This window comes from Pteropus medius, unplaced genomic scaffold (genome assembly GCF_902729225.1).
Source record: "Pteropus medius unplaced genomic scaffold, Ma_sr-lr_union100, whole genome shotgun sequence".
In the NCBI taxonomy this organism is placed as follows: domain Eukaryota; kingdom Metazoa; phylum Chordata; class Mammalia; order Chiroptera; family Pteropodidae; genus Pteropus; species Pteropus medius.
Window position 1 is genome coordinate 171,378 of NW_024349568.1, and position 25,692 is coordinate 197,069.

The 25,692-nt window shown below is 38.9% G+C and overlaps 2 pseudogenes; both read right to left on the bottom strand.

Moving 5' to 3' along the window:
• Nucleotides 1-16,591: 16,591 nt before the first annotated feature.
• Nucleotides 16,592-17,289, bottom strand: LOC120618999 (olfactory receptor 7A10-like; annotated as a pseudogene).
• Nucleotides 17,290-24,020: 6,731 nt separating this feature from the next.
• On the bottom strand, nucleotides 24,021-25,032 carry LOC120619000 (olfactory receptor 7A17-like; annotated as a pseudogene).
• Between the last annotated feature and the right edge of the window lie 660 nt (nucleotides 25,033-25,692).

A 25,692-nucleotide genomic window follows, 5' to 3' on the forward strand; every position in this document is an offset into this window, starting at 1 on the left:
ATACAAAGAGACAATAATCAAAACAGCATGGCATTTACAGAAAAACAGACACAGAGACCAGTGGAACAGGATCAAGAGTCCAGAAGTAAACCCATATGGGCAAATGATTTAAAAAAAAAAAAAAGCCAAAAACGTACAGTGGAGAAAAAAGCCTTTTCAAAAAAAGGTGCTGGGAACACTGGAAAGGCACCTGCAAAAGAATGAAGCTAGACTGTTGTCTATCACCACACATCAAAATTAACTCAAAATGGATTAAGGACCTGAATATAAGACCTGAAACATTAAAATGCATAGAAGAAAACATAGGAACTAAACTCAAGGAACTTGGACTTAAAAAGGATTTTATGAATTTGACCTCAAAGGCGTGGGAAGTAAAAGCTAAAATAAATGAATGGGACTACATCAAACTAAAGAGCGTCTGCTCAGCAAAAGATACCGTTAACAAGGTAAAGAGACAACCATCCGAATGGGAAATATATTTGCAAGCAATGCCTCCGATAAGGGCCTAATATCCAAAATATACAAAGAATTCATACCACTCAACAACAACAACAAAAAACAGTCCAATCAAAAAATGAGCAGATGACCTGAACAGACAATTATCCCTAAGGATATATAAATATCCAACGCATATATGAAAAGATGCTCAACTTCGCTAGCTATTAGAGAAATGTAAATCAAAACCACAATGAAATACTATCTCACACCTGTTAGAAGAGCTATAATCAACAGGACAAGTAATAATAAATGTTTCAGCTGTACATTTTAACAGTAAGGCATATATATATTTACAGTGTGTGTTCACCTCCCACAGTTAGATTTCCTTCTGTCACCACATATTTGACCCCTTTTATCCATCTACCTTCTCCTCATTCCTCCCCCCACACCCTCTGATAACACTAGTCTATCGTCCATGTCCATGAGTCTCTGTTTGTCCTGTTTGTTTGTTGCTTTTGGGTTTATATACCACATATAAGTGATATTATGTGGTTTTCAACTTTTTCTGTCTGGCTCATTTCCCTTAGCATGATTATCTTGAGGTCCATCTTTTTTGAGGTGTTTTCAAGTCTTTTAGGCAAATACCCAGTAGAAGGATTGCTGGATCATATGGTGGATCAATTCTCAGCTTTTCGAGGAATCTCCATACTGTTTTCCATAGTGGCTGTATCAATTTGCAGTCCCATCAGCAGTGTATGAGGGTTCCTTTTTCTCTGCATCCTCTCTCAACACTTATAATGGCCAATCTTATCATAAAGGCAGCTGATTAGCCAACCTATTCCATCTGCCACCTTAATCTTTCCTTGTAAGAAAAAATAACACATTATTAATTTCTAGGGATTACAATGTGCTTATCTTTTAGAGGCTCTTATTCTGCCTATTATAATTTTTTTTAATCAGTAGTATATTATATGGTCTTTCGGGGTCAGAATCTTTAGGAAATGTTTGTTTCTGTTTATTCCAGAGGCCCAGAGGGAAATCATGTTGTGCTTAGAGGTTGGAATAACAGCAGGGAGATGCCTGATGAGCATGGAAAGAGAGAGATGAGAGAGACAGACAGACAGACAGACAGACAGGTAATGCCTCATCTGTGCATTCCTTAGCTTATACAGCATTGGAGGACAGGATGTGGTTGTTGCTTTTGGCTCCTAAGCTATCTCGGAACTGATGCTTCACTCCTTCCTGCGGTCTTGTCTCAGGACAGACCTTTGGACTCCATATTCAAACATCCAGGGAGGAACTCAGATCCCACATAGAGACCTCACTGCCAGAGACCCCATCCAGGTGAGTCTGACAACCCAGCTGGTACAACAGGAGAGGGTCAGAGAGGATGGAACCTGAGAACTCTTACCTGAGTCACATGAGAGCCCATCAGCCTGGCCCAGAGACAAGTGATCTCTGTTTGCATTCTTGGTTAACTGACTAGTTTATAATTAATATATGTTTGTGTTAATAACTATGTGGCTTTTTGAATCTACTCTACAGATACCATTGTTGACAATTAAGTGAAGAGAATGGGAGTCCAGTTGGGTGACGCTATAGAATGAGTGAGATGTGTAAAATGGTTGCAGTAAAATGAAAACACATCTGAGGAGTTTTGCTGGTTGAGGCAGGGAGTAAGAAGTAGAGTGCCAGGTGTGAAGGATGATATAGTGAAATGAAAGTGTTTGTATTAAATTTCCAAGATGGGCTGTATTTGAATACTTTTTTTATTCATTGAAAAGTTCCAGATGAGTGGAGGTAGAAATTACCTTGCAACGTGAGACACACATTACAGTATCTTCTCTCATGCTGGATAGTCACATAAAAAATAATTATGTGATAAGTCTAAAATGAATACTAAATAGGTTGAACTATTTCATTACTGGCGAGGCTGCCTATATTTTGGAGTTTGTTACCTTTTAAATTTCTCTGTTGGAACAATTAGGAGGAATTTTTATCTCACACTCAGCCTTTTCCCCCAGCGGTCATTATCTTCCATGTTTTTAATGAGAAATTTGTCATGCACTTGAGGACTATAAATTGAGAACTGACCAATGCCCCGGCAAAGAGTAACAAGTTTTTAGAGTTCAGTGACAGAGAAATTAATGTCACTATGTGTTCCTTCTCATAATGCCACAAAGGAATCATGTTTATATTTATGCAATGAAGACTTCGCTGTACCAGCTATGGGGTGGAATATCTCAAACTTGATTTAAAATTTTCCTACTTCATTTTGGTTTGCAACATGAAATTACTTTATCCAAGGGACACTAATGAATGAATAGAGAGGCTTCAACTCAGTTCCCTTAAACAAATATTTTTTAAGAAATGTTTGTTTTAAAGTTACGTTGCTGCTGTAAAATATACCTACACTTGTTATTTAAAACAAACAAATACATGCTCTTACAGTTCTGGGTGTCAGAATCTTAAATGCATCTCATGGGCTAATATTAAGATGTCTGTAGGACAGATTTCCTTCTGCAGGCTCAGGGGAGAATCTGTTTCCTTTCCAATTCCAGTTTGTATTGCCAGCCATCTGCATTCCTTGGCTCATGGACATTCTTTCTTCTTCAAAGCTAGCAGTGTAGCTATTTCACCTTGTCTCCTCTCCTGCTTCTAGAGAAGTATTGTGGCTACCTTAGTTCCACCTGGATGATCCTAGCTCATCTTCTATCTTAAAGTCACCTGATTAGCATCCCTGTTCCATCGCTACCCTAATCCTCCCTGCTATAAAAATATATTCGAAAGCACTAGGGATAGACTGTGAACATCTTTTGGAGCTTTTTAAATTGCCCACTACAAAGTCTTTTTCAAGAGTGTATGATTATGTGTCACTCAAGCACCCTTACGTAAAAGAAACAAACAGAACTACCACAGCCTCTGGAATTTCTTCAAAATTACATGCGAGACGATATTTAGTTCAGAAGACCTAAAACTACCTACACTTGACTCTAACACGGGACCTCAGCTTTGCTACCTAGAGAGTAGTCCATAGACCAGGACCTGAAGCATCAATACCACCTGGGAGCTTGTTAGAAATGCAGAGGCTCTGGGCCTCACAGGACCTGCTGAATCAGATTCTATGTTTGAACTAAAATCCTGGGTGTCTCATACACACATTGAAGTTGGAGAAGTACTGGTCTAGACTAGTTTTTCTCACCTTTAGCCATCAATATATGGGGAAGAATAATAACTTACGAGTGTGCTCTTCTGTGGATTGTTTGTGTTTAGTAGTATCCCTACAGACCTTGCCAGATACCCCCGGGTCAAAGTCATTTCTGATTAAGAACTATTGCCTAGAAGCAACCTAAAAATATTATGCTCAAGGCTCAATAGATACTCTGATATTAACTTAGAGCACATTGCTACCCCTTTCTGCTCTACCCCAGGGCCTTTGCATTGGCCATGTCCACTGCAGGGTACATACCCTTGTAACCTTGCATCTCCCTCCTCTTTTTTCAGGATCTCTGTTCAAATGTCATCTTGTTTGCAAATCTTGCCTAAAAACCCATAAAAAATACAATGCCCTAGTCACTTTCTCCTTTAGACTTGCTTTCCCCCTCTTCGTATTACCTGTCACCATCTGAGATGTTATATATTTTTATCATTTTCTCCTACATTCTTTCCTCACCATTGAATTGTAGGGACTTTTGTGCTTCAGCATCTATACACGCAGCCAAGACAGTGTCTAAAACGTTGTCAACAATTAATATTCCTGAAATACATGAAGATTTTCTCATTAACACTGTAGAATACATGAACCTGTAGGAAATAAAGCAGAATGAGACTAAAAATCCTAATTTGAGATGGCACAGGAAACTTCCAACGGGGACCAGATTTATATAAAACATATTGAAATTAATTTCTTGACTGCAAAATATAAACTCTAGCATTGGAGCTATGTGGTTAATACCAGTTTGTATGAAAATTATTCATGTTATTTTCCTCTTCCTTGTAAATCATCTTCACTTCATGGAACCAAGGAATCTTACAAGAGATTCAGAATTTCTTCTTCTGGGACCTTCAGAGGAACCAGAACTGCAGCTCTTCATATTTGGGCTCTTCCTCTCCATGTATTTGAACACTGTGTTTGGAAACATGCTCATCATCCTGGCCATCAGCTCAGACTCCCAACTCCACACACCCATGTACTTCTTCCTCTCAAACCTGCCCTTGACAGATATCTGTTTCACCTCCACCATTGTCCCAAAGATGTTGGTGAATGTCCTGACACAGAGCAGAGTCGTAACCTATGTAGGGAGCATAAAAATGTACATTTTCCTACTCTTTGCAATGTTGGATATCTTCCTCCTGACCATGATGGCCTATGACTGCTTTGTGGCCATCTATCACCCCCTGTTCTACATAGTCATCATGAACCCCCAGCTCTGTGGACTGCTGCTTCTGGTGTCCTAAATCATGAATGCCCTGTATTCCTTGTTGCAAAGCTTAATGGTGTTGAGGCTGTCCTGTAAAGACTTGGAAATCCCCCACATTTTCTGTGAACTCAATCAGATGATTCAACTTGCCTGTTCTGAAAACTTTCTTAATAACATGCTGATGCATTTTGTAACTGTTCTGCTGAGTGGTCGTCCCCTGACTGGAATCTTTTACTCATACTGTAAGATCGTTTCCTGCATATGTGGAATGGCATCAGCTCAGGGGAAGTTTAAAGCAAGTACCTGTGAATCTCACTTCTCAGTTGTTGCCTTATTTTATTGCATGAGCCTAGGAGTGTACCTCAGCTCTGCTGCAACCCACAGCTCACATTCGAGTACAGTAGCCTCAGTGATGTCCACCGTGGTCACACCCATGTTGAACCCCTTTATCTATAATCTGAGGAACAAAATTGTAAAGGCAGCTTTGAATAAATTTATTGGGATGGCCAATACACAAGGGATAATTGTCTGGGCCTCAAGATATTCCCATGACTGAATAGCCGAAAGTTTGGAGTCAGTGACTATGGAAGTAGAATATACCTCTTCTGTTTATTTACTGGAATTGCTACTTATTTGAATTCACCTTCTCTATACAATGTAAGTAATTTAGTTTTATCTTACATTCTGCTCTAATATTTAGATCTTTTTCCACTCTAACTCATTTTCCCACTCTCACAGTTTTCCTCAAATTTGAACGAAAAGTATTTAGAAATTTTCATTTATTTCTTGGGGCCATTTGGATTTCTTAAAAAAAAATCTTTCTCCAAAGACACATAAGATTTTTCTATTGTGTTATCGAGTAAATATTCATGAGTTGTATTACTCACATGTAGCGAACTATACCTATTAACGAAGTCCATTAAGATGATGCTTTTCACCTTAGCTCTATCATTTTGTTCTCTTTTATTCCCTTAACTGCTCTTACTGATGATGTAGATTTAATATTCTGCTGTTTTTAACTGGACTTCTGCTTTTATTCTCTTATTCAGCTTGGTGTTTACAATGCCTACCATAGTTTCTGGTAAAAACTGATTATCAAATATATATCTCCAGGTAGAGTCCACAAGGAAAGGCGAATTTGATAAATAGATTCACTTGATATTCTCTTTGGGAAAAATTGACCTTAAATATGAGGAAGTATTACTCAGCTGATTGCTATGCAAAATATTTCTTTTTCATATTATAATCTACCCCTGAAGTATAGAAGATTCCACATGTGAGGGTTTGTTTTCATTGAGATGAAGAACAGTTAGTGTGATTTAAGTTTTATTACTCTTTTACCTTCCTGTATTTCCTTGAACACTTAATTTCTGCCTATAAAGGTGACTCCTCTATTGCTTTAAACTAATTATCCCCCCTCTTCTACATTTTGTCATTTCTACAAAAGAATGTTGAATGCACCATGTCGATATCAACTATTTTATACCTATACATGTACAAGAATCTCTTCCACCTTTGTGATCAGAAGATGACTCAAAAAAGACATTGAATACTGCACTGTCATGTGATTTAGGATCACCAGTTTTTCTGCTAAACATGCAGGTCCTTACAACCTCTCTTAGTTACCTGGGAGGTACACTTAGTAAAGTCACTTGTTAATCCAGTTATCCAAAATAAACTTCAATAACAGAATGATCATAAATACTGTCTCCAACTATCAGAACATAAGCCAAAAAAAAAAGAGAGAGAGAAATAGGAGAATATTATATTTGTCTTCACTTTTGGGTGCCTTGATTATTGTATCAGTTAGCTAATGCTGCATAACAAACTGTCCTAAATGTTATGTTTTACATAATGCATTTATAAATGGGATTATATGATTGGAGTTGTTTTTTTTCTATTTTTATTTTTTTAAGTTTATTAGGGTAACATTGGTTAATATAATATATAATTTTCAGGTGCACTTTAGAATTTGACATCTATATATTCTATTGTGTGATTACCACGCAGAGTCCAGTTTCCTTTGGCTACCATATATTTGATCCCTTTTACCCATCCTCCAATCTCCCTATATTTGACCCCCTTTACCCTGTCTACCTCTTCCCTTCTCTCCCACTCCCTAACCTCTTATCATCCTTGTGCCTCTTGGATGAAGCCCGCTTGATATTGGTGTATAATCTTTTTAATATGTTGCTGTATTCGGTTCACTAGTATCTTATTTAGGATTTTTGGATGTTCATGAGAGATATTGGTCTGTAGTTTTCTTTTTGTGTGTAACCCTTACCAGGTGTTGGTATCAGAGTAATATTGGCCTCATAGAATGAGTTGGGAAGCATTGTCTCTTCTTCAATTTCCCCAAAGAGTTTGAGGAGAAAAGGTATTATATCTTCTTTGAAAGTTGGTAGAATTCACTGGTGAAGTCATCTGGTCCTGGACTTTTACTTTTTGGTAGATTTTTGATGATTATTTCCATACTGCTGATCAGTCTATTTAGATTTTCCAGTTCTTCTTGATTCAGTCTAGGAAGATTGTATATTTCTAAGTATTGGTCCATTTCTTCTAGGTTATTAAATTTGGTGTTATATACTTTTTCATAATATTTTTGTATGATCCTTTGTATCTCTGCGATGTCAGTCATAATTTCCCCTCTTTCATTCCTGATTTTGTTTATTTGTGTCCTTTCTCTTTTTTCTTTAGTTGTCTAGCCAGGGATTTGCCAATTTTATTAACCTTCTCAAAGAAACAACTCTTCATTGCATTTATTTTTTGTATTTTTTGTTTTCAATTTCATTTATTTCTGCTCTAATTTTGATTATTTCTTTCCTTTTGCAGACTTTAGACTTCATTTTTTCTTCCTTTTCTAGTTTTTTAAGATCAAGTGTTAGGTTGTTTATTTGGGCTTGTTCTTATTTTTGGAGGTAGGCCTGTAATGATATTAACTTTTCTCTTATGACTATTTTTACCATGTCCCTAAAGTTTTGATATTTTGTACTATCATTATCATTCATTTTTATGTATCTCTTGATCTCTTTTTATTTCTTCTCTGACCCACTTATTCTTCAGTAGGATGTTGTTTAATCTCCACGTATTTGTGGTTCTTCCTGATTTCTTTTTACAGTTGATCTCTAGTTTCAAAGCATTATGATCAGAGAATATGGTTGGTATGATTTCAACCCTCTTATATTTCTTGAGGCTTTCTCTGTGTTCCAGTATGTGGTCGATCTTGAGAATGTACCATGCACTAGAGAAGAATGTATAAGCAGCTGTTTTGGGATGGAAGGCTCTGTAAATGTCAATTATGTGCAGTTGGTCTAATTTGTCATTTAAGGATGTTATTTCCTTATTGCCTTTCTTCGGATGATCTGTCCATATCCGACAGTGGGGTATTTAGGTCCCCTACTACGATAGTATTTTAGTCTGTTTCTCCCTTTAGTTCTGTTAGTAATTACTTTATATATTTCAGAGCTCCCTGATTGGGCTCATAGATATTAATAAGTGTTATGTATTTTTGGTTAATAATTCCCTTTATCATTATAATGTGTTCCTCGCTAATTTTCTTCACCTTTTTCTATTTTGAAGTCTATTTTGTCTGATATAGTACCACTACTCCCACTTTTCTTGAATGCCATTTGCCTGAAATATCATTTTCACCCTTTCACTTTGAGTCTATATTTGTCTTTGGAGCTGAGATGTGTCTCCTGAAGGCAGCATATGGTTGAGTTTTGTTTTTTGATCGATTCTGCAACTCTGTGCATTTTTATTGGTGAGTTCAGTCCATTTACATTTAGGGTGATTATTGAAATATGAGCAAAATATGAGCTATTCTTATAGCCATTTTATCTTTTGCTTTCTGGTAGCTTGATGTTTCCATTGCTTCCTTGCCCTTATGTTTCTGTTTTCTTTATGTTGTTTGGCTTTTGTGGATTTTCTCTCTGGTTCTTCTTGTTTTATGTTATATACTTCAGTTCTGAATCTTTGATGTGTGGTTACCATTATGGAGATGTAAAGGATAGTTACATATATACAGTCGTCCATTTTCTTCTGCACTTGTCTTATATTCATTCCCCTTTGCATCCTGTCTATGTCACTGATTTTTGATAATTTTGATTCAATGTGTCTTGGTGAAGGCCTTTTTGGGTTGAGATAATTGGGTGTTCTGTTGACTTCTTGAATTCCAAGTTCCAGCTCATTCCTTAGATTCGGGGAATTCTCATCCACTATTTGTTGAAAGTGCTCTCTTGTCCCTACTCCTTTTCCTTGCCGTCAGTAATGCCCATTATTCTTATGTTTCCTCTCCTGATGGAATCAGCTAGTTCTTGAATTTCTCTATCATTATTTTTCATTCTTCGATTTCTCTCTTCTTCCTTCTGATTTATTTCTAGATCTCTGTCTTCAATATCACTGATCCTTTCCTCCATTTGGTCGACTCTATTTCCCAAGCTTGCTATTTCATTTTTCAGCTCTTGCAGTGTGTTCTTCATCTTCAGAAGTCCTCTTTGGTTCCTTTTGAGGGTTTCAGTCTCCTTGCTCTGCTTATCTAGTTGTTTTTTCACTTCCTGAAATTGTTGATTTGAGTTGTTTTGGATCTCATTGAGTTTTTTCAGAAGTACCTGAAATTCTCTATTATTTAAGTCACATATTTCTATGTCTGTAAGCTCATTTGCTGGAGATTTTTCTCTTTCTTTCTGAGATGCCTTCTCTCTTTGGTTGTTCATGGACTATTTCTCTGCCTGGGCATTAATGGAAGTGTATTCGGCTGTTTTTCCAGAAAGAAGATTCATTATATAAAGGTCTCTCTTTAGCCGGTTGCAGAGACAGCACTTTTCTTTTGGCTTCCAGTACGTGGCATCTAAGCCTCTTGGATCCCTGCTTTATATAAAGCCTAAGTGTATTTTTCATTTTCTTGTAGATATTTAATCACACTTGTTACTCTCAGTTTCAGTCCCTGTCAGTGTTAGCAACAGTTTCAGTAGAATTTGCTCAGATTCCCCTGGGGCTCTGCGGTGTTAGGTCTTGGAGGGTATGTGGGAGGGGCCCTCTGGTTTGGGAGTTGGGGGTTGCAGCTCAGGCTCAGTTTTGCAATCATGACTGGTAAAAATCAACTGTTGTTTCTCTGTAGTCCCATCCCGCTTCTCTGTTTTCTGCCCTGATGACTGGGCCCTGCTTCCAGGTGTTAGAAGTTCTGGCACTTCCAGGCAGGCTGATCAAGGATGTCGTAGTACCTCTGCTTGTAAATGGTAGAAGTAGCCGCAAGCCAGGATAGTTGTACCCTAAAATGAGACAAAGAATAGAGAGTAACATTTGTTATTATGTCCCCAGGACCCAAACAATAATGAGTTGGCCACTGTACAAACACCTTTTTCTTGCATGCAATTGTTTTGTCAATTACAATTGACATTTCAATATTATTTTATATTACTTTTAGGTGTAAAGCATAAAGGTTAGAGATTTACATAACTTATAAAGTGATGTCCCTTATAAGTCTAGTGCCCAACTGGCACCATACAACATTTCCAAATATTTCTGATAAAGGTTGGAAAAATCTTTGTGAAGTCAGGAAAAAGGACAAAGAGAAAAACAGTCTATATAATTTTCAACTAAAAAATAGTATTGACTAGTTGTTTCATCACCAAAAGAATTTATCTGTGAAAGAGAAAGTTTTGCAACCCAGAGAATGCAGATATGGCAAGCTACATGCACCCTCTGGCTTATGTGCCAAGGTGGAGGGATAGTTACAGAAGAAAAAAGGATGTTAAAGAAAGGGGAAGTTAGAACTATAGAGTTTTAATATAAAAATAGATATCTTCCGACAGGGTTCTCACGTGTAATGTTCTCACGAATATGCTGCATACAAGAAATTTTATAAGCCTTAGCTCCTCCTACTGACCTTCCTGACTAATTATGTTTGCTTACAGCTGAGTCCATCTTTATCACTCCCCCATTTTCATAGAGATTTTTCTCTGAAAGCACTGTTGATCAACAGTCAAGTTTTTCAACTCAGCAGCCTTTTTGTCCCTCTGTCAGGAAGGACCTCTTCTGGATGCCATCTCTTACATCACAGGGAAGGTGCGTCAATCGAGTATAGCTCATGTCCAGGGTCAACAGGCAACAGGTGCAAAACTTAACAAAAAGAAAAATTCAAAACAGAAATAGAACAGCATAACAACCTAGTCCAGATGATGGATTTAAACCAGGGGCTCAAACCTGTAGATAATGAAACAAAGATCATTATTCTCTTAGATAGATCAAAGTTCTTGGTGACAGATTCAAGAATGAGAAAAGTTCTCTCCTTTTCACAAGAGCTTAGAAAACATAAAAAAGGGGGTTGTTTCTTCCAAGGAAAAGAGAAAAATGAAGTAAGAATCGATAGTAAGAAAAGAGTTGTACAAGCCTGACTCAATCATTTTGACTATTTGTTTCCTTCCGAGGTCAGCCACTTTAATTTTTGGACAGCTTTTGTTTCAGGACATCAGACAGTATGCAAGTCCAGTCCAGGTTTGGAGCTTTCTTTAGTTGTGACACATGCACCCCAGAGTTTAGGGGCACAGGGGTCAGTCAACAGTGCCTGGTAAGGGCCCTTCATGCACACTAGAGGAAATCTTTTTTGAGGTGGCTTTTCCAGTAAACAAAATCTCCAGGTTATTGAGTATGGATTTTGAGTTTTTCACCTCGTTGGAGTGTACTGTGAAAAGACTGTCCTATCAAAGCAAGACTATTTTCAATAAAAGCAATTAACCTTTATGATATTGAAGCATGTCTCCTTTTACCAACTGTGGATTAAAAGAAGCAGGAGCCAAATGCATGGGGCGTCCTGTAATTATCTCATTAAATGAAAGCTTATGAGCCCCCAAAGAGGTAGAACTGAGATTTTTAAAAGACGAGCAGCAGTATTTTTTGCCAAGGTATTTGAGGAGTTTCTACTAATTTTGCCACTTGAATCTGAATAATGCCATTAGTATATCCAACCAAACCTGGACACTGAGGACAGTGAGCACAGTGAAAATGTCATAGAATGGGCCCAACAGCACAGACTTGTTAGAGCAGCTTACCAGTGAAGTGGATCCTCCATCATTGTGCAGCTGGAGAGGAGTTTCCCAAGTGGGAGTGATCTTCTCTAGCAGGTCTTCAGCACTAGAGAGGCTTTAGCTTGTCTGCAAGGAAAAGCTTCCATCCAGCGAGAAAACGTACATATGACTAAAACATATTTGTGTCCATGAGATGGGAGAAGCTGTATAAAATCCATTGGCCAAACCTCAGATGGTCATTTAGGCAATTTAAACCATCCAGGGGGAGTGTGAACAGGCTTCCTTGAGTTGTACTTTGGACAAGTGGGACACTAACGGTAGGCACTTTGTGGCCTTGTTAATATCCCCGCCACCAAGGGGTTACAATGGCTTAACCAGTGCAGTACTTACTATTGTCATTTTTTAAGTACGAACCATCTGTAAACCATGAGAAATCAGCTCTACCTAGAGGAGTCTCCTGCAAATCATCAAGAGGAGTCGTGAATGAGGTCAGTTTCAAACATGCATGGGGTGCTTAATCAGTTTCAGAAAGGAGAAGAGTATCTGGATTAAGGTTATTACAACGTAAAAGTTATATGGGAAGAGGTTAACAAATGGATTTCACAGGAAGTAAGGCAACTAACTGAGATGTTTAGACGGCTGATGAGAAGGCTGAGAGCATATGAAATGCTTAAACTCATGGAATTCTTTTTCCAGTGTCTTGGCTCTTGGCAATAATGGCAAAAGTTTGGAGTTTTTTGGTTTCACATAGGGCCTCTATCTGCTAAGTGTGAAAATTAAAAATTTTGGCCACCTTACTTATGATGGTTCATCTAGAGGATGGCAGGTCGAATGGCCATATTCAGGGCGGCCACACTTTCCCATTTTATCCTGGTTATCTTAACTAGGAGGGAAAGATCTCTTTTCAGCCTATTAATAAACAAAGAATTAAAAGATACCCAAATAGTAGCAACACCTGGAAAGCTGACATTTCCTCAAAAACGACCTGAAGTCTATTATAATAGTTATGAACAGATTAGTCAGACTTTTGTGAGCAAGTGTGAATTTTGCTCCAATCAGCAGGCTTTACAAAAGCCTTGGAAATTTCTTGGTGTAAGTTTCGAGCAAGTTCTCTAGCTTCTTCCCCCAAATTGAAGGATTGCTCTTCTAAGTCCCTTTGGGAATGTTCGCATCTGGCAGTTCTCATCCAGCATCGAGCCTGGCCTTCACCAATGAATACATGAAGTAGCTGATATAAACCAGAGAACCCAGCCTGATAGGCCTGAACGATAATACCAGATTCCTCAGCAAACTTGTGCAGATCCTCAGGTACCTTAGGGAATTCCTGTACAATGGCTCCAAACTCAGCTTTAATTAAGAAGACATATGAAACTTGGAGTATGTTAAGATCCCCATGACATTAATCTAAAATGGGAAAGTACTGGTAAGTTCAGAGGAAGGAAAGAACGAGAGGATTCAAGGGAAAATGGCACCAGAGGCAGAATTGAAGGTAAGGAAGGCGGGAGTGGAGGCAAAATGGCGTCGAAGGTGGAGCGTGAGGCAAAGGGGTTGGAGAGATGCACTTGGGCAAGATGGAGAAGCCTGAGGCAAAGTCTGCGTAGAAGAAGAGGGTGGACCTGAAGGTGGATCCTGAGACGATGGAGGAGAGGGGGAAGGGCAGGACAGCGCTGCAGAGGGACAACACGTGGCTTCAGACACCATTGTCTTTCTTTAAAATTTCAGTAGCCTCTGTTAATTTTAAGACTATTTCAGAAAAAGACAACCTCAGATTCTCGATCTCGCTTGGAAGCCTCAAAATACCATTCAGAATAGGCATTCCACTCAGTTTTTATCTATTTTAATGCTCTTATTGTCCAATACAGTTTTAAGAAAATAAAGTTTGGGAATCTCAAAAGTTCTGCAGAGTGGCCACTGATTTTCTGAATCACTTTTATTCGATTTTGCACATTTAGTTAAATACGCTCATGAAAATTGCTGGTGGCTTTTAACTATGTACTCTGCTGGCATCCATGGCAAAAGAGGGATAGTCATAGAATATTTAGATAGCTGAGATCTCGTTCTTCAGACTCTTCTCTAGAGCAAAGGGCTCAAGACAAATTACAACAGCTTCAGCAACCTGCAGGTCAGACACCAGCCAGCCTCACTCTAAACAGTCCCAAAAGACCAGGCCGAAAGCTAAGAGCTAGTTCTAGAAAAATAACTGACCTCAGGGAGCCCAGTTAGAGGCTGAGCGGGGTGGCACTTCTCTCTCTGAGACGGTAGACTAACACTGGGCCAAACTGACTAATTTCAGTAGAAATAACCTCAGAGAGATATTTAGGCAAAGAGATATTTAGGCAAAAGCCATTTTTGTCTCAAAGGACAACCCGTTTCCAAAGAAATCAGGCCAATGTGTCAAATTGAGTACTCACAGACAACAGAAAAACAAACAGACAAGCCTTTGCTAACACACACGCACACACAAAAATAAATCCCCTGAACAATTCCCAAATAAAGTGCAGAGAACTTCAAAACTCAAAAAGCAGAAGCTCCATTCCAGGAGGCTCACCCTAATCTTCCTAATTGGAGAGCAAGCCTTTAGCCCAAGCAGCTCCACATGAGGCACCTGCACCTGGTGGCTCACCTGCCCTGACATCATCTCATTGTTCTTCCCTGAAATCTCAGAGAAGCCCCCAAAATGTCGACTAAAAAATAATATCGACTCGGTATTTTGTCACCAAAAAGGATTTATTCAGGAAAAAGAAAGCTTCCAACCCAGTGCATACAGACATGGCAAGCTGCGTGCACACTCTGGCCTTGGTGCCAGGATGGAGGGGTATTTATAGAAGGAAAAAGGAAGATAGAGCCATAGAACTTTATCATAAACAGAGTTTTTCTTTTAGGGTTTTTGTGTATAGGGTTTTTGTGATTACAGAGATTGCGAGAAGTTCCATAAGCCCTAGGTCATCTCATAGACCCTTCTGACTGATTACGTTTGCTTAAAGTTCCAGTTAGTCTTAATCACCAGCTATATGACAGAGTTATTAGATAAGCACACAGGCCACCCAACCAAGGAAGGTCTTCATCTTAAAAGCCGTGAAAACCTACATAACAGACCACAGGATTGACCCTGCTTTTCACTTCTCATATCCTAATTCCATTCATGTTTTAAATTTGCCAATAAAATACAAATCCACAAAGCCCTAACAACACCGCACTGGACCTCAATAAAGACAGAGCCCCTTAGTCCTCTCTCTCTCTCTCTCTCTCTCTTTCACTCCTATCTCTTTATCTCCAATCCCAGAACTTCCTGTGTGGCCCTGGGTGTGCTGTGTACCCTTCAAAAGTGAGTTCACACCCACCTGTGTGCACAGCAAGTGAATGAGAACTGCCACCAGGCTTTGCATTGAAGAAAAATTGGCTATTTTATTGAAAATAGTGCCACCCAGGAGAGTGGGAAAGCCAGTATTCAAAAGTCTGAACTCCCAGATGGCTTACAGACAAGAAGTCTTATAGAGAGGAAATCATGAGTAATCCTGAGTAAGGGGTTTGGGGTGATGGGTCTCGCTGATTTGTCTTTGATTAGGTTAAGCGGTTAATTTTCATCACCTAGTCATCTGCTTCCCTCTTGGTGTGGCCTTGTCTGGATTCAGGGAGATTCTTGTGGGGTGCTTGCTGGCTTTGTGGGCTGAAATACATCTTAACAACGCTAGTCAGTAGGTTGTCCTGGTGTGCAGGAGTGGGAGCTATATGTCTTGTGCTCTCACTCATTGCATGCTATTAGTATGTCCATGACTTGGTTACTTGTCCTTCCAGCGGTCTAACTGGTCAGTCCTCTGCTGAACACTTTCTATAATGGTTAACAGGGAGCCATGTGACTTCTTGCCAGTGGCTGTTAGTGTAAACTAACTTACAAATTTATTTTATATTAAAGATATTTTTCTGAGGATATTAATTCTCTGGCTTCACCAGAACCTGTGAGTAATAAACCTTGCTTTTTCATAGTTCCCTGGTGGTTGTTGCAATTTCAATCAGGATCTGGTTCAGCCACAACGTTGACCCTGGTCTGAGTAACAAGCAGTAGGGGCCCAGGCCAGTGCCCCAGGCCTTCCTCACCTATAGCATCACTATCAACAGGCTGAGATTTAAAGGGAATAATGATGAAACCTACATTATCAGGAAGAGTGGTTAAGGTACTGATGTAGAAAGATCGAGGGTCACAAAAGTGAAAAGTGTAGTTTCAAGTTTTCCTGCAATGGAATTATATGAATGGTCTTAGTAGCCACATGTGTAATGACGATTCTATTTGTAAAACAAGAACAAATTACTTACACTGATATATGTCATTTGAGAAGAAATCAGTCTTCAGAAATCCATGTTGCCCATGAAATAAACATGAATTTCCAAATATTTCTGATGAAGTTTGGAAAAAAAACTTTGTGAAAGCAGGAAAAAGGACAGGAAGAAAAACTGTCTATACAACAGACAGAGTAGAAAACTTAATAAAGCGGATATTTAAATTATATTTAGAAGTTGAACTCCACAAATGGAAATTCGAGCACATACATAAAAGGAGCATGACCTACAACCACAATCTGATTGAAAGATTCTGGTTGTGATGGCTGAAGCCAGGAATCAAGGACACCTTTTCAGCCTCAGGATGCTTGTCCCTTTTATAGCTGCCATCCCAAAGAATCTCTTCAGAGCCCCCTTTATGTCTTTATGCTTCTAGCTATAGATGATGGGTGTGACCACAGTGTACATCACTGAGGCTACTGCACTTGACTGTGAGCTGTGGGTAGCAATAGAGCTGAGGTACACTCCTAGGCCCATACAGGAAAATAAGGAGGCAACTGAGAGGTGAGACGCACAAATAGAAAATGCTTTATACTTTCTCTGAGCTGATGACATTCCACTTATGTAGGAAATGGTCTTCCTGTAAGAGTAAAGAACACCAGCTAGGGGACCACCAGTTAGCAGGACAGCTCCAAAATACATCACCATGTTACTAAGAAAGGTGTCAGAACAGACAAGTTGGACCATCTGATTGAGTTCACAGATGTATGGGGGAATTCCAAGTCTGTACAGAATAGTTGTAACACCATTAAGCTTTGCCACAAGGAATACAGGGTACTCATGATCCAGGACACTAGAACCACAGATCCAAGGGTTCATGATGGCTGTGTAGTGCAGGAGGTGACAGATGGCCACAAACCGGTCATAGGCCATCATGGTCAGGAGGAAGTCATCCAATACCATAAAGAGCATGAAAATATACATCTAGGTGATGCAGCCTTCATAGGTGATAGTTTTTTTCACATAAGTTTGCTCTGTATCAGGACGTTCACCAGCATCTTTGGGACAGTGATGAAGGTAGACCAGATGTCCACCAAGGACAGGCTAGAGAAGAAAAAGTACATGGCCATGTGAAGGTGGGATGATGAGCAGGTTTCCAAATACAGCGATCAGAGCCCAAATATGATGAGCTGCAGTTCTTGTTCCTCTGAAAATCTCAGAAGAAGGAATTCTGAAACTCTTGTAAAATTCTCTGGTTCCATGTGGAAGAGGTGACTTGCAAGAAAGAGGTAAATAACGTGAGTAAATTTCATACAAACTGGCATTACTCACATAGCTCTAATGCTAAAGTTTATATTTTGCAGTCAAGAAATTAATTTCAACATGTTTTATATGGATCTGGCCCCTCTTGGGGTTTCCTGTGTCATTTCACATTTGGATGTTTTGTTCCAATCAGCTTTTTTTTTTTTAAGGGGTCATGTAGTCTACATTTAAATGAGACATTCTTCATGCATTTCAGGAATATTAATTGTTTGCTGACCATGTTTTAGGCACTGTCTTGGCTGTGTGTATAGATGCTGAAGAACAAAAGTCCCTTCAATTCAATGATGAGGAAAGAATGTAGAAGAAAATAATAAAAATATATAACATATCAGACAGTGACAGGTGGTATGAAGAAAAGGAAAGCAGGTCTAAAGGAGAAATTAGTTAGGGCATTGTGTTTTATATTGGTTTTTAGGCAAGACCTGAATATGAGATGATTTCGAACAGACACTTGAAGGAAGAAAGTGGAGAGTTGCCAGGTTACGTGGGCAACTGTGTATTTCACAGAGGGAATGGCCAGTGCAAAGGTCCTGGGGAGAAGCAGAAGGGGTTAGTGATTTGCACAAAGTTAATATCAGAGTATTCGTTGGGCCTTGATTATGACATTTTCAGCTTGCTTCTAGACAGTTGTTCTCCCCCAGAAATAATTTTGTCCCTGAGGTATCTGGCATCTGAAGGGATACTGCTAACACTGACAATCCACAGAAAAGCAGCCCCCCAAATTATTATCCTGCCCCTAATGTCAATAGTGAGAGGTGAGGAAACCTAGTTTAAACCTGCACTTCAACTTGAGTGTGCCTACGAATCAAAAAGGATCCTCCTGGAAATGTAGAATTAGATCCAGCAGGTCCTGCAGAGCCCAGAGACTCTGCATTTCTAACAAGCTCCTAGGTGATGTTGATGCTGCAGGTTCTGGTCTGGGGTCTTGTTTGAGCAACAAGGCTGAGGTCCTGTCAGGAGTAGGCAATTTTAGGTCGTCTAATCCAAAAATCACTTCTGCATGTAATTTCGAATGAATAGTATATTCACTCACTCCAGAGGCTGTGATAAATTCTATGTTTATTTCTTTTATATGAGGACACTTGAGTGAAACATAATCATACACTTTTGAAAAAGATTTCCTAGTGGGCAGATTAAAAAGCTCCAAAAGATGTCCACATCCTAATCCCCAGGGTCTTTGAATGTGATATTTTTAAAGCAGGGGAGATTAGGGTAGCAGATGGAACAGGGTTGCTAGTCAGCTGACTTTCAGGTAGAAGATGAGACAAGATCATCCAGGTGAGATAAGGTAACCACATGCTCCTCTACAGCAGAAGAGGACACAAAAGGGAAATACTACACTGCTGGCTTTGAAGAACGACGAGGGGCCTGGGCCTTGGATTGCGGGAGGCCAGAATGCAAACTGGAATTGGAAAGAAAACAGATTCTCCCCAGAGACTTCACAAGGAACCCAGCCCTGCAGACATTTTGATATTTACCCATGAGACACGTTTAAGAGTCTCACATCCAGACCTGTGAGAGCATATACATATTTTTTTGTTTTAAACATAATGTGGGAATATTTTACAGCAGAAATATAAATCTAATACAAACCTTTATTCAAAAAATTTACTGAGCAACCTGAATTGAAGCCTCTTATTCATTAACTTCCTTTGGGTAAGTGCATTTGACTTTAAAAACCCACATGAAGTAGAAAAGAAATTTTAAGTTGAGTTGGAGATATTCTACCCCATTAGCTGGTACAGTGAAGTCAACATTGGCTATGTGTAAACGTGATCTGACTATGATGTCTTTAATGCATTAAAATTTAAGGTACTTATCTTTGTCTGGCATCACTCAGCATAATAATCACTAGGTCCATCTGTGTTGTTGCAAACTGTAGGATTTTAATGTTTTTAGGCTAAGTAATATTCCGTTGTATACATGAACCATAATTTTTTTATCCAATCATCTCTTGATGGGCATTTAGGTTGCTTCCATATCTTTGCTGTTGTAAATTGTGCTGCCATGAATATTCAAGTGCATAGATCTTTACAAATTATTGTTTGGGTTTTCTTTGGATAAATACCCTGAAGTGCAATTGCTAGGTAAAAGGTATAACCATTTTTAAGTTTTGGAGAAACCTCTAATCAAAAATAGACTCACAAAGATAGAGGACAATTTGGTGACAAACAGAGGGAAGGAGGGTTTGGGGCTAGGAGAATGGAATGAAGGGTTAAAGAAGTACAAATTAGTAGCTGATAGATGGTCAACTACTGGGGAGCATGGCATAGGGAATGCAGTTAGCATTACTATATTAGCTAGGTGGAAAACCAGAGAAGAGAAGGAGCAATTAGGGTGATTATTTTATGACGTATACACATGTCTAACCCATGGACTATATACTTGAAACTAATAAAATAAAATTGAGAAAAAATTAAGGTATAACCAGTGACCTTAATTTCTCCCTCACTGAACTACAATACTTTTGTTTCTCATCACTCTATACTCTGCCTACAAGCAGGTCAGTCCTCAGTTTATATTCCCCAAGGGCATGACAAAATTTCTCATTAAAAGTTTAGCAACAGTGACCACTGGGGTAAAGCCTGAAAGTGGGAAAGGAATTTCTTAACTGGTGCAGCGGAGAATGTAAAGAAGTCACAATCCGAAAATCTGTGCAGCCTCACCAGTAATGAAATAATTCAAAGTAAAACTATTTGGTATTCCTCTTTAGACTTATTACATAATTATTTTTCATGTGAATAACTAGCATGGGAGAAGATACCGCCATGTATGTCTCAGGAATGGCTGTTGCAAGGTAGTTTCTAACTCTTCTCTACTAAATCTTTTCAGTGAATGCAAAACACGGTCAAGTACAACCCATGCTCGAAGTTTAATACCAACACTCACTTCACTGCGCTGTCCTCTACACCTGACACTCTATTTCCCACTCCCCGACCAGCAAAACTCCTCAGATGCGTTTTCATTTTACTGCAACCGTTTTATGCATCTTCGCTCATTCTACAGTGTCACTCAAATGGACTCCCATGACCATCACTTACTTATTAACTATAAACCCTGTATTGCGGATAAATGGTTATTAAAATATTAAATAACTAATGATATATTAGTTACTTCACCAAAAATACAACACAGTAATCACTTGTCTCTGGGCGGGGCTGTTTGGGCTCTCATGTAGCTCATAAATGTTCTCAGGTTCCTCTCTGACCCTTTCCTGAACTACTTGCTTGGCTCAAAGTCTTACCTGAGTGGGGTCTCCGAGAGGATAGTTTCTGTGTGGAAGTCTGAATTCCTACCTGATGGTTTGGGATGGACACTGAAACTCTGTCCTCAGATGAGAAAGCAGGAAGGAGTGAAGCATCAGTTCCGAGCCAGCTTAGGAGTCAAAAGCAACAACCTTGTCCTGTCCACCAATGCTGTACGAGCTGAGGGCCTGCACAGAGGTGATATTACCACTCTCTCTCTCTCTCTCTCTGCTCATCAGACACATCTCTTTCCTGTTATTCCAACCTCTAAGCACGTGATTTCCCTCTGGGCCTCGGGAATAAACAGAAAGGAAATTTTCTCTAATGATTCTCTGACCCCAAAAGACCAGGTTAGAAGTCAAGTGAATTTAGTGTTTATTTCTCTGTGTCCATGAACTCCATGCTCTCCAGGGGTCTAACCTCCTACCACTTTATTTCAACCCTGACTTCATTTTTCTCCAAAGACGGAGACCAAGAAATCTATCAGAACCAGGTAGCATTAATCTATAAAGCAGATTTGTGATGGCACACAGACTGATGTCTCCAGAGAATTGCTATTCCCTCTACAAAAACGGGAGACCTGTGCTCCTTTGTATATGCAATCCTGGGCACCACACTCTTTAGCTTCCTGACTCATTTGTCAAAATAATTAGGAATTTTGAACAAGTTAAGAGCAGTTTTACAGGCCCTCATTATAAAACGTTTGTTAATTATGAGAGACACACTTTAATAATTTTATGCCATGTAATGTGAGTTTAGCATTTTATAGACTGTCTGATTTAAGATTTTTAAAAAGTCAATTCTATGAGGTAGTATTATTATGAACTCCATGTCTTTACATAGAAATGGGGCTTGAAGAAGTTTAGTGTCTGACCCATGTTACAAACTGACTGAGAGATGGGCCTTGATTGGAATCTGTCAGGATTCTTCCAGTTTTCAAACTTTGGGCCAGCGGTTCCCAACCTGTGATGACGTTGTCCCTGGGCTATTTGGCAATGTCTAGGGAGGCTGTTAAACACCTACAACACCAAGCACAAGTAATGATTATTCTTCAATTGTCAACATGCAAAGGTGAGAGAAAACTTATTCTATACCATCTCTTCTTCATCTTCACTGTGCATCCGAGTTACCTAAGATTCATGTTCAAATGCAAAATCTGATTCTGCAAATCTTTGCAGGCCCAGAGATTCTGAGAATCAAACCATCTCCCAGGTGATGCTGATGCTCTAGGTCCTGGTCTGAAAACCACTCTTTGAGCAGCAAGGCGGTGGTTCTGTGTTAGAATCAAGAGCATAGGTAGTTTTAGGTGTCCTGAACCAAGAGTCATTTCTGCATGTAATTTTTAAGGAATAGTGTACTCACTCATTCCAGAGGCTATTATAAATTCATTGTTTTATATTTTATATCAATTTCATGATTGACATTATATTATATATTTCTGGAAAAGTACCTTGTTCCATTCTTTTATATATACGGCTAAGAAAATTTTATACTAGGCAGAATAAGAGCCTCCAAAAGATACCCACATCGAAATTTCCAGAAATTTGTAATATGTTGTTTTTCATAGCAAGGAAGGAATAAGGTAGCAGATGGAATAAGTTTGCTAATCACCTGACTTTAAGAATATTGGCTATGATTTTGCACATGGGACTAATGTCATCACTGTGGTCCTAGAATGTGGAACAAGAAGGAAGAATAGTTGGAATCACAGGGGTATTGGAAGATGTTACACTGCTGGCTTTGAAGGTAGAAAAAGTTCGTGAACCAAAGAAAGCTTGTGGCCACGAGAAACTGGTATAGGAGAGGAAAGAGATTCTCTTCTGAAGCCTCCAGAAGGAACCGGCACTGCAGACATCATGATTTTAGTTCAATGAGACTCACTTCAGGCTTCTGACTTTCAGAACTATAGGCGAATCAATTTCTTTCTTTTAAATCCCTAGAGTGGTAATTTGTTATAGCAGCAATAGCAATGTTATACAGACATTTATCCAATAATTGTTTTGTAGGAAACTGACTTCAAGCATCTCATTTCATTCATTTTGGTTCCTCTGGGTGAGGACATTTTGTGTAAACTTCCACCCACACCCCCTTGTAGAAGAAAAAAATCTAAGGTCATTTTGGAGAGTTTGCCCCATTAGCTGGTACAGGGAATTCCCCGTTGCAGAAATGTAAATGTGATTCTGACTTTGAGGTCTTTGGACATTCAGATAGGAAAACAATTCGTTATTAAAATTCAAGACAGCAATTCTGCTTTAAGTCTTTGTCTCTAATTTCTATATTTAAAAAATTTCACGTTAATTCAACCTATCATCATTTTCATTCCTATCCTCTCCAAATTTCTCTCCAATTTCCTTTTAAAATAATAGATGGGATTACTAAGTCTCTGTGTGTACATATGTGTGGGTGTTTTTATTTATTAAAAAACAGTATATAAATACACATATACACAAACAAAATACTTACTCATGAAAGAGTTCTTCGTCTCAAAAAGTTATTTCTACAAAATTTATTTCTTCTGTAGCACATTCATCAGAATTATTATTATCCCACATTCCCATCAGAAATAAGGAACTGATGCTCAGGGAGAATCAATTTTTCACAATTATATAACGATGTACTTAAAACTATCATACAGTTTCCTGAATTATGTATAATGGACCAAGCAATATATACTCTCAATTCAGTAAATTAAAAATTTTAAATATGTGCAAGAAAGGGGTCAAATATTTGATGATAAAGGAAATTTACCTTTGGGTGGTGAGCACACAATGCAATATTACATATTACGTGTTATTGAATTGCACTCTTGATACATATATAATTTTATTAATGAAGGTCAGAGCAATATTTTTAAGAAGAAAATAATTAAAAAAGAAAAAATGTGCAGCAGAAAAAGTCTAATAACATGGCTTAAAGTAGGACACATGGCACAGGTAGCTGAGTCACAATTTAATTAGGGGAGGAAGAAATATCACTGAGTAAAAAACAATGTGTCTTATATGGATATGAAAACAGTGACATTAATATGAGGCAAATTACACTTGGTAAACTATTTTTGTAAACCAGAAGATTAAACTACATATATAAATGAACTGTCAAAATTTGGTTCAAGAGGGATGCACTATAGAATCATATGACATCATGAATGAACTCGAGACACACAGTGTAGAGACTCCCAGCTGATGCAGATCATGAGTATCTGAGCAGAGATCAGAACAATTTCTAGGATACAATCCAACTGATATAAATCGCAGCATTCAGGACACTTATACACATTAGCTAACTGATAAAAATTAAGGCAAACGAAACTGAGGAAAATTATAATAATCTGCTGTTTTTATTTTTTGGCATGTGTTCTGATTTTCAAAGACATCATTCATGATTAATGTCTTTTTATTCCTGCCATCCCAAAAAAATCTTTTCAGAGCCCTTTTTATGTCTTTATTCCTCAGCTTATAGATGAAGGAGTTCAGCATGGGTTTGATCACAGTGTACATCATTGAAGCTACTGCACATGAGTATAAACTGTGGGTAATAGCAGAGCTCATGTACACTCTTAGGACTGTAAAATAAAATAAGGAGACAACTGAGCGGTGAGACGCACAGGCAGAAAATGCGTTATAGTTCCCCTGAGCTGGAAATGATCTTAGAGTAAGAGTAAAGGATCCCAGCCAAAGGACCACCACCCAGCAGCCCCGTTGCAACATATATCACTGTGTCATTAAGAAAGGTGTCAGAACAGGCAAGTTTGATCACCTGATTAATTTCACAGAAATACTGGGGAATTTCTAAGTCTGTGCAGAAGGACAGCCTCAACGCCAATAAGCTGTGAAACAAGGAAATCTAGGCACTCATGATCCAGGACACCAGAACCAGTATCCCACAGCACCAGGGGTTCATGATGACTGTGTAGTGCAGGGGGTGACAGATGGCCACAAAGCGGTCATAGGCCATCACAGTCAGAAGTAAGTCATCCAACAAACCAAAGAATGTGGAAAAATACATCTGTGTGATGCAACCTTTATAGGTGATAACTTTGCTCTGAGTCTGAATGTTCATCAGCATCTTTGGGACGGTGCTGGAGGTGAAACAGATGTCCACCAAGGACAGGTTGCAAAGGAAGAAGTACATGGGCATGTGGAGGTGGGAGTCTGAGCTGATGGCCAGGATGATGAGCAGGTTTCCAAGCACACTGATCAGGTACATGGAGAGGAAGAAGCCAAATATGAGGGGCTGCAGTTCTGGTTCTTCTGAAAGTTCTAGAAGGAGGAATTCTGAAAGTCGTGTATCGTTTCCTGGTAGCATGTGGTGGTTGTCACAACTATGAATTTAAAAGATTAAGTTTTACATAAATGGGCATTAGTAACATGGTAGAAATGCTGCAATTGCAGTACTATGTAGGGAAAAACAGCATATATAAAATAGAGTGAATGGATTGTTATTTTTACTGGGTTTAAGGAAGACCTGAAAACACGATGACATTTGAGCAGTGACCTCAAGGAAGAAAAAGCACAAGTTTTGGGGGGAAATTTGTGTTCTGCAGGAGAAAGAGCCAGTGTAGAGGTGCTGAAGATGAGCTTGTTTCAGACATTCAAGTCTCAACAACAGCCAGTGAGTCCAGGGGAATGAGCAAGAGGCAGAGTGATGACAGATACTGTCAGAGGACGTGGGGGAACTGCTACTCCTGATACTTCAAGACACAGGGAGTCTTTCATCTGTAAGTTGTTTCTTGCAGTTTATTAATTTTATTTCCATGGAATCTTGTGAACAGAAAGGGATCCCCATTTTATCGTTGGTTAACAATTCTTATCTCTCTTTTTCAAGGGTCACATTCTGGAGTATATGATCTCAGACACCTCCATTTTGAGAACTGCTCATCCTACTCCCCCCCACCACACACACACACATGCACATGCACATGTGCACTCACAGATGGGCACACTATGACTTCCTGGGGACATGTTA